The sequence below is a fragment of the Oreochromis niloticus genome, linkage group LG3 (assembly GCF_001858045.2).
Source record: "Oreochromis niloticus isolate F11D_XX linkage group LG3, O_niloticus_UMD_NMBU, whole genome shotgun sequence".
NCBI lineage: Eukaryota > Metazoa > Chordata > Actinopteri > Cichliformes > Cichlidae > Oreochromis > Oreochromis niloticus.
This window is the reverse complement of record NC_031967.2, coordinates 27,649,994-27,663,975: the sequence shown is the minus strand read 5'-3', so window position 1 is coordinate 27,663,975 and position 13,982 is coordinate 27,649,994. Positions and strand designations below refer to the sequence as shown.

Below are 13,982 nucleotides of genomic sequence, written 5' to 3'. Positions count from 1 at the left end.
CCTGGGAGGTGATTAAACGCTCTGACAAAAGGGTATTCACCACAGATCGTATCCTCAGAGAGATCATTGTTAAAGTTGTACATGTTTCTTTGAATTTCGGTCATTATTATTAATAACTGGATGAATAGAAAACACAACAAATAATCATTGATTTGTTGTATTGTTATCAAATTCATAGGAAGAAAATGTTTTGGGACAAAATCTAGGCCAGACAGCCACTGCAGCAGTTACCTAAGCCTGCTAATGTACGCATGCAGCCTGCAATAATCTTTTATCCAACGGTTAATGATAACAGGTGGCTAATGTAGCTTTCAGGTAATTGCAAATAATCAAACAGCTAACATTTATAATTGTTTAATACTTTGGGTGAAACAGGAGTTTTCCTGACCTCTGACATTCCTTCTAAACTGTGGTTCAGTGTTATCAACGTTAGCTACTTAGCCGTTAGCAAGGGCAGGAGATGTGTGCTTGAGTGCAATGATGCAGTGTGAAATTATGGAGGAGGCAAAGATGGCAGTTTTTGTATCAATATTCTTGCAAATGACATCATAATTTGACAAAATCAAGAACACTGTAAGTCATCTTATTCTGGTCCCTGGCTGGTCAAATGGTGCATGTCTAGTTATCAACCAAGACAAATCATCGTATTACTCTAGAAGCTCTCAAAACTTCTGCAAACCCAGTCACACAAGTCTAAATGGTCCATCGCATCAGGACTGCTATTTGGGCTTTTATGTACAGTGGCTAATATTTGAAAATGTCACCTTCCAAATATCAATAATATTTTCAATATCAGTTATCAGTAATGGCAAAAATGTTTTTGGCAAATTTATGACCAAAATGAAGAAAAACTTCAAAGACGTCTGATGCACTGAACATAAGCGCTAATGGCTTTATTGATGTGAGTGGAGGCTACGCATTTCATCTTTTCTTTCTCTTCTGTGAAATTCAGAATCGCTTATCTTTTTGTTCACCCCTCAGAGAGCGCTGGAAGTCCACTGAAAGGCTTTTAGTTTGCTCACTCAATAGTTGTGAGAAAGTATGAAAGTGAAAAATGAAGCAAACCAGTAATTAGCTTGAATAATGATGTGACTATAGCACAGACAGCATTTCATCTTGTGCAGGTCCGGTCTGTGAGTGTATGTCAGCAGCTTTAAAAAAAAAAGACTGGGCAGAATCAATTGTTTTGATCCAGGAAGCAGACAAGCCTGTGACACACAGAGACCCATGCAATCAGGCACACACTCAAAATAATTGACCTTCAAGCTAGGGTAAATTGATATGTTGGACCAATTGGCTAAGAGCTGATGGAGATAAATAGCCTGGTGATGGTTAGCGGATTTCAGTAGCAGATACACACAGAGGAGCGTTTCGTAAGCTCAGACCCCTAAAGTGTTACTTCTGGCCTCCGACGTCTGTTCAAGGAGCGATTCAGTGCCTTGCTCAAAGGCTGACTGAAGGATATTTACTCTACACACTTTTTAAACTCTGGATTTATGCTTCTTTCTTTAAACAGTGGAAGATAATCTTGCCAAACAATCACATCGTAATCTTTTTCTTTTGGCAGAATAATCATCTAACTGCAGTTCTCCCTGCAAAATTGAAACCACAGTTGCCTCAATAAAAAAAACGCATCACCTTATTTTAAGAGTAAATGTCGAACACACATCTCTGCATCATGTTTTAAACTGATATGAATCTTTAATTTCTGTCTTCTGTTTACAAATCACTTTGCAGCCAATCACACTTTTGCTTGTTTTGGTTAAAAAGAAAGGTTTGAACAGCCTCGATACTTGTTTATGAGATGTTGTATTTATTTTTCGTCATTTAAAAGCTGCTAAAAAGCAAACTCGTCGCCATCCTGTCTGATGTCCTTGGAATCATTCAGCTACCTCTCCAGTAAATCACTTATCCCCTGGGTTAATCCTCTCTGAGAGATCTCTGGCAAAATGGTGGGCCACTCCAGCTACAACCACCACCAAGTGGAGGGCTTCTTCATGTGTTGCTACGCCCACAGAGCCTGGAGAGCAGAACAGGGACTATCATCGCCAACTGCAGTCCAAGACAATGGAACCTATCAACAGGATGTGACAATGACTAGATCTGAATGATATAATAGAGCACAACAACAGTGGCACAGCTAGCCTGCAGGTAAGAAAACATGATGGGACAGAGTTAGCTGATTAGCAGCAGCTGAGCCTTCAAAGTAAAAGGTAATCTGTATTCTTCATTTGAAAATCTAACAATCTGCCTACTATGTAAGCATGTCAGATCACCAGTGTCTAATATACAATTTTAAAAAATGGAATGCGGACATCAAAAGTGACTTACATCACTCAGCCAAAAATGTGAGGACACCAAAACACTCCTCCAGTACATTCAACATCATTTCGCCCAAAGACTCTCCACAAGTTTTTGAAATCATTCATTAAAACACTGTCTTAAGAACTACAAAACCTTTAACTGAGAGTAGAACAACAAATTCTTTAAAAAAAAGAGTAAAGACATATTCTAAATGGAAAAAAAATACAACCTACATACTAGACTTTTACCAACATGACAAACTCATGCCATGAAGCTCCCAGTGCACAGTTTTTTGTGCTGATGTTAATGTCAGAGAAGCTTTGGCTTCTTTTTTTAGAGATTTAGCAGTGACAATATCACCAAAAACTGCCTGCTATAAAAGTCACACTGAAGACAGCTGCCTACTTCTCAATCAATTAGTCATTACTGGCCTACTTCCCTTTTGTTTACTTTTCCTTTGCAAAATAAAAACTTTCAGCAGGAATTTCAACAGTAACGGCTGCGCAGAAAGATTATGAAATGACATCAGTCAGTCAGCATTATCATCTCAGATATGAACATTTCATGAGGGCATTACCATGCTTGTGGTTGACTATGAAGTTAAATTAAATATGACTAAGTGAATAATAGATTGGATGTGCAGACTGAGGAGATAAATGTATGCCAAAAAGCTTCTCATCCTCGTTACTGTGTCTGTTTGTCACAGAACATATTGGAGAAAAATTGACATGATGAGGAATGACTGATTTGGAGCTATTATTACAGCAGGTGTCAAATTTTCATTGATTAGCATATCCTGTAAACAGTTACTAATGGCTGCTTGAGCTCTTACACTGGAATAAGTACAAATCAGTAAATGCTGCTACTATGCTAAATTATTCCCTACTAAATAAGATTCACGCTGTAGTGCTCGTTCCCTCACATGGAAATTGTGCATACCAAGAGGGTACAGCGTTACCCCTGATGCCATGTTTGTGCTGTTCATTTTCTGCCTAGCTCAGCTCTTCCTCTGCCTGAGGAGCTATTGACAAACATCCCAGATTATGTAACACGCCTCTAACAGCACCAGACTGGGTGCACTATTTGACATATTTAGGTTGAGGCTTCAAATTTTCACCACAGAGTTCAGCTGAGGAAAAAAAACAGATACATCTGAGCACGCTGTACTCCCAACGTCCAACTGAAGAAATATGAATGAGCTCGGGCAGGACGCTTGTCTTTAAATAGGGTGTTGTGAAGGCCTGTTTGGACTTGTGGGAACAGACAGGGCATTGTGCTGCCTGGCCTATCTGTATCAGGACTCTAACCATCAGGCGAAGGACTGAGCTGCCCCGATACAAACAAACACACATACTCTGGCCTAGATGCTTCTACATGCAGGCTGCTGTAATCTCACCCACCTACACATATAAAATCCATACACGCTGACCCAGATGCCGAGACTGTTACGTTCGTTTACACCTACACAGGATATAAAAAATACAAATCCATATTTCTACACATACTCATCTGCCCTAGACGCCAACATCGACCAATAACAATTCAGATTATAAACCCGGTGCCGCTCGCATTCTCCCAATTTAATCTCACTTGCCTGATCTTAAATTCCCACAAGTTAAGCGTCGCTCTGCGTCGTTTCAGGCAGTTCGGTAAAAATACAACTAAGCTCATATTACTAATACCTCGTACTAGTGTGCACTACTGCCAAACAGCTATAGCAGGTGTCATATCGCAGTAACCGGCCCATCTGCACTTGCACAGGCAATGTTAAAAACAGAACTGCTTTGATAGCCCCGTGTGATTTTAACATTTAAGCAGACAATGAATCTCACAGTGTGTAGAAATTCATCTGAAACAGTGGTAGATGAAGATTTCAGCTTTCTGTAAAAACACATTAAAAACAGATTCAATAAAAAATCTCTGTTCTTTTTTATGTGCTTCTGGCTGTCATTATGCTGTTCAAGAAACTATGAAGTGTCCTGCTGTTGGTCTTCTTTCTTCTTTAAGAGCTATAAACAGATAATAATAATAAAAAATAATAATAATCTCAGTGCACAGCCAAAAATACAGGTCTGAGTATGGAAATCATTTCAGCTGCGCTCGGCGCGCTTTGGTTACCATCCAACGTAAATAAATAAATAAATATTTTTTTTAAAAGAAAACATTTTTAGCAGCCTGTGAGCAAAAATTTCAATATTTATTTTGTATTTTTGACAGTGTTTCATGTAACGCTGGCTTGGTTTGAACACACTGAGATGAATCTGTCAAGACAGAAGAATCAGTGTTTCTGCTGGTGCCAAAAGGCAGAAGTTCAACACTAGACAACATTACTTACAGTAGCTGCACTCAGCTGGGCCATACTGGGTCTATAAAGGCTAGGAAGGCTTTTCTTCTTGTAACACATTCATTTCTCTCTTTTTAAAAAAAAATGTAGCTCTGCCATGTTATTACAAACTGTATTTTCTTTACTATGTTCAACATAATCTCAAATCTCAATCTGAAAGTAATTATTGTTGTTAAATAAAAATCCAATCATTTTTGTAATTATACAACTGGTCTCTAAAATTATGATGTCTTATTAAGTATTTTACTAAGTGATCAACATACAGTAATTCCAGTAAGACTTCTCTTTGTGATATTTTTGATCACCTGGATGCATCCCGAGCTAAAAACACAACAATTTTTGACTTTAAGTTCTACTTAATTACTCTAAGTAATTTGATTACATTACTTACATTACATTTTCCATGTAAATTTCTTATATAAGTACAATGTAAAACATTACATTTAATGGAATCTCATGAAATGAAATTTATTTCATTAGTATTTTCCTTAATGATTTTAATAAATTATCCTTTGAATCTATATGTTTCAGTTGAATTTGACGTTTATGATGTTTGATGTTTATGAGGTCATTAAGAATGATTTTATGAAGATTTTACACTAATTATATCATTTGGCAGTTGTGAAATTAAATTATCTAACAAGCTATCCCAGTTCTGATGCTAGGTAAGCTAACCTATCTGCTAACCGTTCACTAGCTCCCTACACACTGAAAGTGCACCTGTATAATTTAATTCAGTATGTTATCCCCAGGTTTTTTCCCATGCAGATGCTGCACTGTGATGTTCATCAGATTCCTTCACTTGGGTCCCTCAGCTTGCCAATTTTCTCCCTTTAAAACAACTCGAAACACATGAGAAACACATCAGACATTGCTCAACATACTGGTATTTGCCAGCTATCTGCTCACCCATGTGCCAGTCCCATATTTAGTCTGCTTTTAAATTTACTCCTTATCTCCACTTGTGACTGAAATATCTACAGTATATTCACCAGCTAGCCAATGCAATTGTTTGCATTTTCTTTAAAGCTGAGCAGCTTTTTCCTTCTTAGCAATTGTAGAACTTTTTAAACATTTGCAATGTAATGTGAGAACTGCCTTTGTGGCTTTTCTGTTATGGACATTGTTTTCCTTCTCACTTATTTAAAAATGATCTACAATGTTTATGTTTTTGTTCTAGTGGCAAAGAGATTAAACTGGCTATAAGCCATCCGACACTCTTGGCACCTCTGCTATAAACAAAGAGTGATCCACCAACTCTACAATAAAATAAAACTTGTAGACTGAACAGGCAGTTACACCCACAGATGTAAACATCAGCTCCATATCAGCATTGCAACATCATCAAACACAAGAACACAGTCCACTACTACAATGACACCTAACATTTAAGTCTTGGTAACACAGCTACACTCTTACAGAAAGACTGTATTCACCCAACAGCTGGCATGTACTTTAGCGGAGATCATTTCAGTGTTGTCAACGACTCAACATAAGGATAAAGGCTATTTCTGAGCAGTGGAGATGACAAGAGCATTTACTTTCCTGATATTCTGGGACATGAATGCACCTCTGAAGCAATACTCAGAGTCCAATTATAGCTGTTTACTGCCCTACATTGCTGCACATGCACACATTCATCTCCCTTCCAACATTATCAGTGCTAGTTATTTGGAAACATGGATGAGTCCTTAAGGACAGACAATTTAAGATGATGAAACATGTTCACAGTTCAGGCATATCTTCATTCCCAGCGGTCACCACTGATAGACTCACAAACACTGCAGGAGTAAAAGTTAATATTGGTAGAGTAAACAGGTAAGGTGACAGTCTAAATATGCATGACCAAGTTTTGACCGATAGCTCAGGAAGACTATTTGTTATAAAGCAAATTTATGCAATATTTAACGCTGTGCATTACAAAACTGTTCTATTTCTAGTTCTATTATCTACATCTCTGCACTTGTGAGATACATTGTAGTTATTAATAATAAAAACTTGCACAACACTAGTGTTGAATTTTAAAATGTTTGGTAAACTGTTCCAACTGGTCACCATCACTCCAGCACATGGTGATACCTCCTGAGTGGATTTTCAAAGAGGAAAACTACTAAATAGCAGAGCCATTCCTTTGGGGCATGAAAGGTATCATGCATTGCTTGTCCTGAGAAATCCAAAAACAGAAGTTTAACATCTACCAAAGCATCTCCTTCCATCTCATTTGCTTTCATCCAGTAAATTACTGCTGTCAGTTGGGTATTGTCTCTGAAAGCAGGCTGGACTCTGCTTGAGTAGGAGCCACTGGGATCTGTAGTTTCTGTCATTTTCTAGGGTGTGTCTGTAACCAAGTAAAAAAAAACATGCTCTGTGTGCTTTCACTATAGTGTGAATAACTTTTTTTAAACTCCTTTGGCACGTTAAAAGAAAGCTTTGATGGTAGAGAGGGGACAACGTGCCGTGTCTGGTTTAATAAAACAGACAAATTAAACAGCATTTTCACATTAGCATGTAAAATAAATCAGTTGGTTAAGAATATGAACTAAACTGTTTCGTTAATACACCACCTTAACTTTTCTTTTCTTTCTTTTACTGCTAGATTTTGACAGTTAATAATATCAAATACTTCTCACATACTACTTAGTTCGGTTTGTTTTGTTATATAGTGTTATTTAAAAATATTTCTTATACTTGCCCTTTTTTACATAATAATGTGATTTTATACAATATGATGCATTATTGTAAATTAAACAATTATTTGAGCTCAACATGTGCAGCAGTAATATTGATTCATTTAATAGTGACAGGAAACACTTTCTTGGCGGAGTCATTTCTTTTACTTTTAATACTTCATATACAGTTTTATATGTAAATATGCATTTTCATAATGATATATTGATACTTTTATTAATGATAAATATAATAATATTTCACAATTCTTCGGTAGGAAGTACTGCAGAGAGATGAACATGCCCACGAACAGTACAGCAAGAGGCGCAAAGATGAAATCATGAAAAATGATAAAATAATGAAAGGCAGAACAAAATCATAAAATGACATGCTTTCAACTGGCAATTTGCATTGTTGATGTGTGTCAGATTCATTTTCTTTTTCTAAAAGGGGTGGTCACCGACTCTGCTTGTCATTTTGTAAAAGTCACTGCACAACACTGCTAAAATATCAAAATACACAAAATTCAGTAAAAAGTCACCTGAAAAAATTAACAGCTCAATTTGTCCAAATGGTGAGCCCTATCTAAAGCCTTCCTTCGACAATAAACTTAAATAATAATAAGCTAAAAACAACAAACTAATAAAACATTGAGCATGTTTAAGCTGACTTCCCAGAAGGGCAAAAAGTCAAATTGTTATTGACAATCCATGTAAACCCCACAGAATAACTAATCTATAATGACGTCACGTTGTCCAGTAGCCAACAAGTTTGCTGGTGCAGAAACAATGGTCACCATGTGTAGTTTTTACAGTGGCGAGCTTCCTGCAAGCTACAGAAGAGCAACACTAAGCAAAATAAACAACCAAACGAACAAAAAGAAGCATAACTATTTAGTCATCATGTCAATGTTTCATTTCACTGCTTCGTTGACGTCTCGCTGTGGATTTGCAGTGTAAGTGTGTGCAATGCAGACTGTCGCTGTTCACCACAGTTTAATGATGTCAACAAGTTTATCTCCTTGGATTACTTGTGTGTCCAGAACACAAACACTCTTGTACCATCAGACCAAAGGGCAGCCGTTCCAGCTGAGGGGTTTATTTTTGGCCCTGACAGATGTGTATGACACAGCTCCAAAAAAAAAAAAAATTATAAATGTCTGCTGTGACAAGTCAACAGCCCTGCTCATTCATATTAACACCATCCTGTTGCTTAACTGGGTCAAATAAAAAAATAATTAGTAAACTGAGCTGATCATGAAGCTGACATTTAACATAGCCTGAGAAAAATGTTACCAAATATATAGAGAATATTATATAGAATATATAATGAGAATAGATGTTACTGGTGTCTCACAGTTACAGTTTCTGCAGCTCAACAGCTGTGGAACCTATATCAATATAAAAAGATGCACAGCGGAACAATTTGTGCTCATGTCCTCTATAAATAACCAGTGTTTTATAATGTTCTGACGCTGAACAGATTAGAGCGCCAGAAACCCTTTGAAGTCAATAAGCAAGTCTTCCAACACAGCAATGTGCTCTCAGACACACCAGCATGGATCTATATGTCTACTCAACTTCAGACACATAAAGAAACATAATGAAATCATTTGAAGTAAGTAAGCCGTAGAATCAAAACAGCACTTCATTAGTGATGTTTTAGTGTTGATTTATTACCGGGTAGGTTGTTGCTTCATGCTCCAGTCGGCTCACCACTCTCTCTCTATATATATACATATATGTATTCACATGCAGCTTGGACCAGCGCCTGTTTCTTGAGCTTACAGTGTATGATTTGCAATTTAAATTTTAAGCCTAAACATGAATGGCAAGTGCACAGCTGCTATATTTAGTGCAGTAAAAATGCAGGAAATGTTTGCTTTATTCTTAGCACACTGAACTTGTAGAATATGATCAAAATACAAACAATGACTTATTTTTATTAGCATGTTACAGATGTTTAGTTTCACAATCGTTCAGTATTTCGAAATCTCCTCCCTCAAACACAAGTATTTCATGCTTAAAGCCCTGAAGGGAACTGCCAGTATTTTCTTTTTCTGCAGCTCTCACAAATGTGACTGTAGGTGAATGGTCAATATGAGAAATGCAAACAGTATGAGATTCCATCAAAGTACAGTTTGGAGCTGCTGGGGCAGAGTGTTATCTGGGCACGCACACTGTTCATCTTTCAACTGCTACACTTCTGATATATCTGTTTGTGTCTGTCCTCCTCCACACCAGCACAACAGAGATAAACTCAAGCTCGCTGTTGTTGTGGATGAGGCACCGTAATGCCTTTCATTAATAATGATAAAACTCTTCCACAAAATAATAAAAGACCCACAAAAAATAACAGATGAAATGGATTAAAGGGCTAGTTTTTAAAAAGACAAACACACATCACCCAACCCCCAAGAGACATATACACACACACACACACACACACACACACACATACACACACACACACACACACACACACATATACACAAACACAAAGCATCAGCAGGCCAAAACTCTGACATTTGGGTGAACGAAGCTTTAAAATGCTCTAAAAAAAGGAAGTAATTTTTTTTTCAGCTATGTCGTCACTGCATGGCTGATTATCGTTACTGCCATCATTACTATAATTTCTCTTTTATTTTTCTTTGAATACACTGACACAAATTTGGTCTTGGCTGCTGGTAACACCACACCCACCAGTAAAAGAGAAACAATACACTCCTGCCGTGTGGCTGTGTTTCTGGGCTATGTACACCTCAGCGCACCCCATACGTGCAGATCCGGGGTGCGCCTGCGTAACGCTACATGTCCACGTCTCAGAGCCTGAACAGTTCTGGCACGAACGTTCACTTTTTCTTCCCCCCCAAGATGAGCCTGTCTGTGCGCGTGCGCGTTCGTCTGAGTCTGCGCGTGCGCGCGTTATCAGCAGGGGGCTCCACTTCACTCAAAGAGCAGCGAGGCCGCGAGTCTCCAAATGCGGTATGACTCACAGAATCTGCGCGCGAGCCTGCTTGGGCGCGTGCGTGCGTGCAGCTCGCGGCAGAGTAAAGACAGAAAAAAACTGTCTCTGGAGCAGTGTGTAGACAGAACAGTGTGTGTGTGTGTGTGCGTGTGCGTGTCCTTGGTTTGGGCACGACACACTAAAGCAAAACATTTCCACTCGCGCTCGAAGATATTCCATAAAAGGAATGCGAAACGCACATTTTCACTCAATTTCTCAATTGTATTCCTTTTTTTCCTGATGTTTTACTCGCACAATAACACGGCCCGTGAACACACACACTCACAAGGGACACACCTCCATTTGACATTGACACATATTACACACCCTCTCCAAAAAGCCACAACACCCTCCTCGCTCCCCTCTTATCAGCAGGTTACTACTTCACAAAGCCCCTCGTCCCCCTCTTCACACAGACAAGCCCAAAGCTTTCCATCTAAGAAAAAAAAAGTATGAGCCCCGAAATTCCCACTGCTGCTGCCCTGTAAGGATACCTAACTGGAAAACACCACAAAGAAAGAGCGCTGATGCTTCTCTCTGCTGAAAGGCGTAGACAAAAAATACAAAAGGTGGGGGGCGGGGTAGGGGGTATGTATATGATTCAAGTTCATGCGGCACGAACATGCCAATAGTGGCCTTAATTCTGTGTACGGGAGATTTGAGCCGTGCCACTGAGCAGTCATGCCTGGTTCAGTCATGACCGACAGAGGAGGCTGGGAGAGGAGAGGGGAGGGGGGCAACAAAGACCCGCTGGCTATGCCACATGTGCGTGTCAATAACGCGCACTGCACTCCCTCTGTCACGGGCTCACTCTCACCAACCTAGAACTTAAAGCATACTGTTGGCGTTGATTAGCACTCCTCTTATTAACTGAGCACATATCTGGCCCGGACGCGTAACGTTTGTTGAGTTTTTGTTAGGTTGCTGTATTGTTGTTGGACGGTGCGGACTACATCCTTGCATCCCTGTGCGTTTTTAGCACCGAGGCCACCAACACAAAACAACACCCCCCCAACCCCCTTTTCTGTTCTTCGTTTTGTTGTTTTTGTTGTTGCACTACTGTTTAATGAACAGTGACTAATCACACAGGCTACTCCCCGACTTTCTCCAGGAGGACACAAAGAGATTTTTTAAAATAATTAATTACTGCAATAACTCATTTATTAATATAGAAGAAAATAATATATATAAATAAACTCACCGTTTATTCAGCAAGTGGGAAATAGAAAAAAAAAATCTTCGAGCACAATTGTGGGACTTGTAGAAAATATATTTATATCTGTACGACAAGTCTTGCTCTCCGCTCGCGTAATTTTCTCCTCGCTCTCTTCCCAGCCTGTCCCTCCAAGCTTCCCGCTAATCTCCTGTTACTTCACTTTTCCTCCACCTCCTTTATTTTTCCGCTGTGCCTTCCTTCTCTGTGTCCACCGGCGTTGTTTTTTTTCTCCTTTTCTCCAGCAGGAGGAACATTCAGCACACGGGGAGAGAAAAAAATACTCAGCGGTCACTCAAAAGGCAAGATGGAACCATTGAGGTTTTAGGGGTGTTTGTAAAGTTATCTGGCGGTAAGTCAACACCGAGTCTCGGTGAAGTGGGTTGTATTCATTCAGTTAGACAAAGGGTAATGTATGGGAAGGCCGTGACAGCTACGGTGTGGGTGTAATAAAAGCTGACGAGACGTCGAGAGAAAAACCAGCGGGCTTCTATTTTCTGGCTTCCCCCTCTGCTTTCACGCCACAGTGGTACGGCCCACCCTCGCTGGGCTTGTGGAATGGAGCCGAGCATTCCCGCCTGGGCCCGAGCCAGCAGGTAAATAAACACACCTGCCCACGGAAAGAAGAGAGAGAGAAACTTAATGAAACCCGATAATTACCCCCCCTCCCCAACCAAAGAAGGTCCGGTGGCATTTAGGGAGGGGGTCACGGAAGGGGTTTCTGGTCCCTCTGTGTGTTTGTGCCCTGGAGTATGCCACCCTCAAAGACGGGGCCATTTAGGGCTTTGACTTTTTACGAGTTTCCTTTGGGCAGGAAAAACAAAGCTGACCACCAAGAACAGCACAATTTTTAACAGCTAATTATTTGAAAAACGAACTTGAACGCTATATTAATGGATAACTTCAGATTATAGTAGAAGAAATGTCAAACTCATTTTATATGTTGGGTCACATACAACTCACGTTGATCTTAAGTAGGCCAGACCTTGAAACTCTTCTTTCTGTAAAAGTTAACTACACATTAAATCCCTGATATCTCAATATAAGAAAAAGAAATGCAATTTCAGCAATACATCAATTTATTTCCACATGATAAAAATATGCTGCTGTAGTTAATGAAAGAAATCTTTAAGTATGATTCTTTGGGCTTAAATTGCAAGAAATGTGTAAAATTATAGAAGTAATCCTGGTAGCTCATGACCCAAATAGTGATGTAATGATAAAGTTTATGTAATTATTAAGTCCAAATATTTATGCCGTCATTCATATTTTCTAAAGCCATCCAGTGAGCCAGAAGGGAGTCATCACCAGTCCAGATCTGGCTCCCCGGGCCTTGTGTTTAACACTCCTGTAGTAGAGGTACACAACAGAAATATGTACTCTGTAATCATACTCTTAAGTGGTTTTATTTATTCTGCAAAGTAGTTAATCAAAATTAGCAACATTTAAAGACCCAACACTACAAAATTACACTTACAAAATCCCTTTAATAGTTTAATCACTGCAAAATCAAAATAGTAATAACAAATTACTTTTTAATTACAGTAATTTTAAAATCGCTGATTTTGCATGTAAGTACCAGTGCATGGATGAGAAAATCAGCAGTGTAAGATCTTTAAATTACCCACTTTGCACAAAGTATCGACAGTAATTGCAGTGAATTCCATACTGATTCATAATAATAACAAAAACAAAAATAAATAATAATAAAAAGCTCAAGTAGAAAAAATTGGATACCTTGCTCCCATTTATTTGCCAAAAACATCCCAGTAAGAGAGTGGAGCGTAGAGGCATGACAGCTCTGTGATAGGCCCCTGGGCCTATTCTTTTTGGTTTTTTTATCTGCATATCTAAATAATCCAATAATATCAATAGCATAATTCTGGCTTTTGATCAGCACCATGGACAACAACCACAGTGAGAGGTTGGAGAATGTACAAATTTATATAGGTTTATGAATTCATATAAGCATTTTCAGCCACATTGCCACAAACCAAAAAACTGATTTAGTAGTCTTGCTAAAGTAATGAAGAAAACTGTAATGTCCAAAACAAATGAAACAAGCTTATTAACCACAGATCCTCACAGACAAACCACTCATTTCTACAATTCCTCATTCAAAAATCGTTTCCAGTGGAGCAGCAACATATATCACGCACACATTGTATCAGAACTTCATCTTGCACTCAGCAAAGTCATTGATAGCACTGCTCAAATCCTAACTCCCGGCAATATACTCATAATGCTCTCTTGTCTTCTTCATCTTTTGAGCACGACTTTTAAACGCATGCCCCTGTGCCCATGAACTAATCTTTAAGTCACTTTGTGAAAAACTAATTGAGGCACAGCTCGATTTTCCAGGTAAAGAAATCCTAGAAAGCTGATTCTGTTCATCTGGATGTTGTCAGTGTGAGAAACATCTCCGGCAGTCAGCTGAGACTGGACAAG

The 13,982-nt window shown here is 38.9% G+C and overlaps 1 protein-coding gene across 1 annotated transcript in view; it reads right to left on the bottom strand.

Annotated features, from left to right (window-relative positions):
* The window catches only part of ndrg2 (NDRG family member 2), a 40,707-nt gene extending 28,890 nt beyond the window's left edge, over nt 1–11,817 (bottom strand). Inside the window, exon 1 of the mRNA XM_019354074.2 lies at nt 11,523–11,817. The gene's annotated coding sequence lies outside the window, so the exon portion shown is untranslated. The remainder of the gene's footprint in view (nt 1–11,522) is intronic.
* Nucleotides 11,818–13,982: the final 2,165 nt, after the last annotated feature.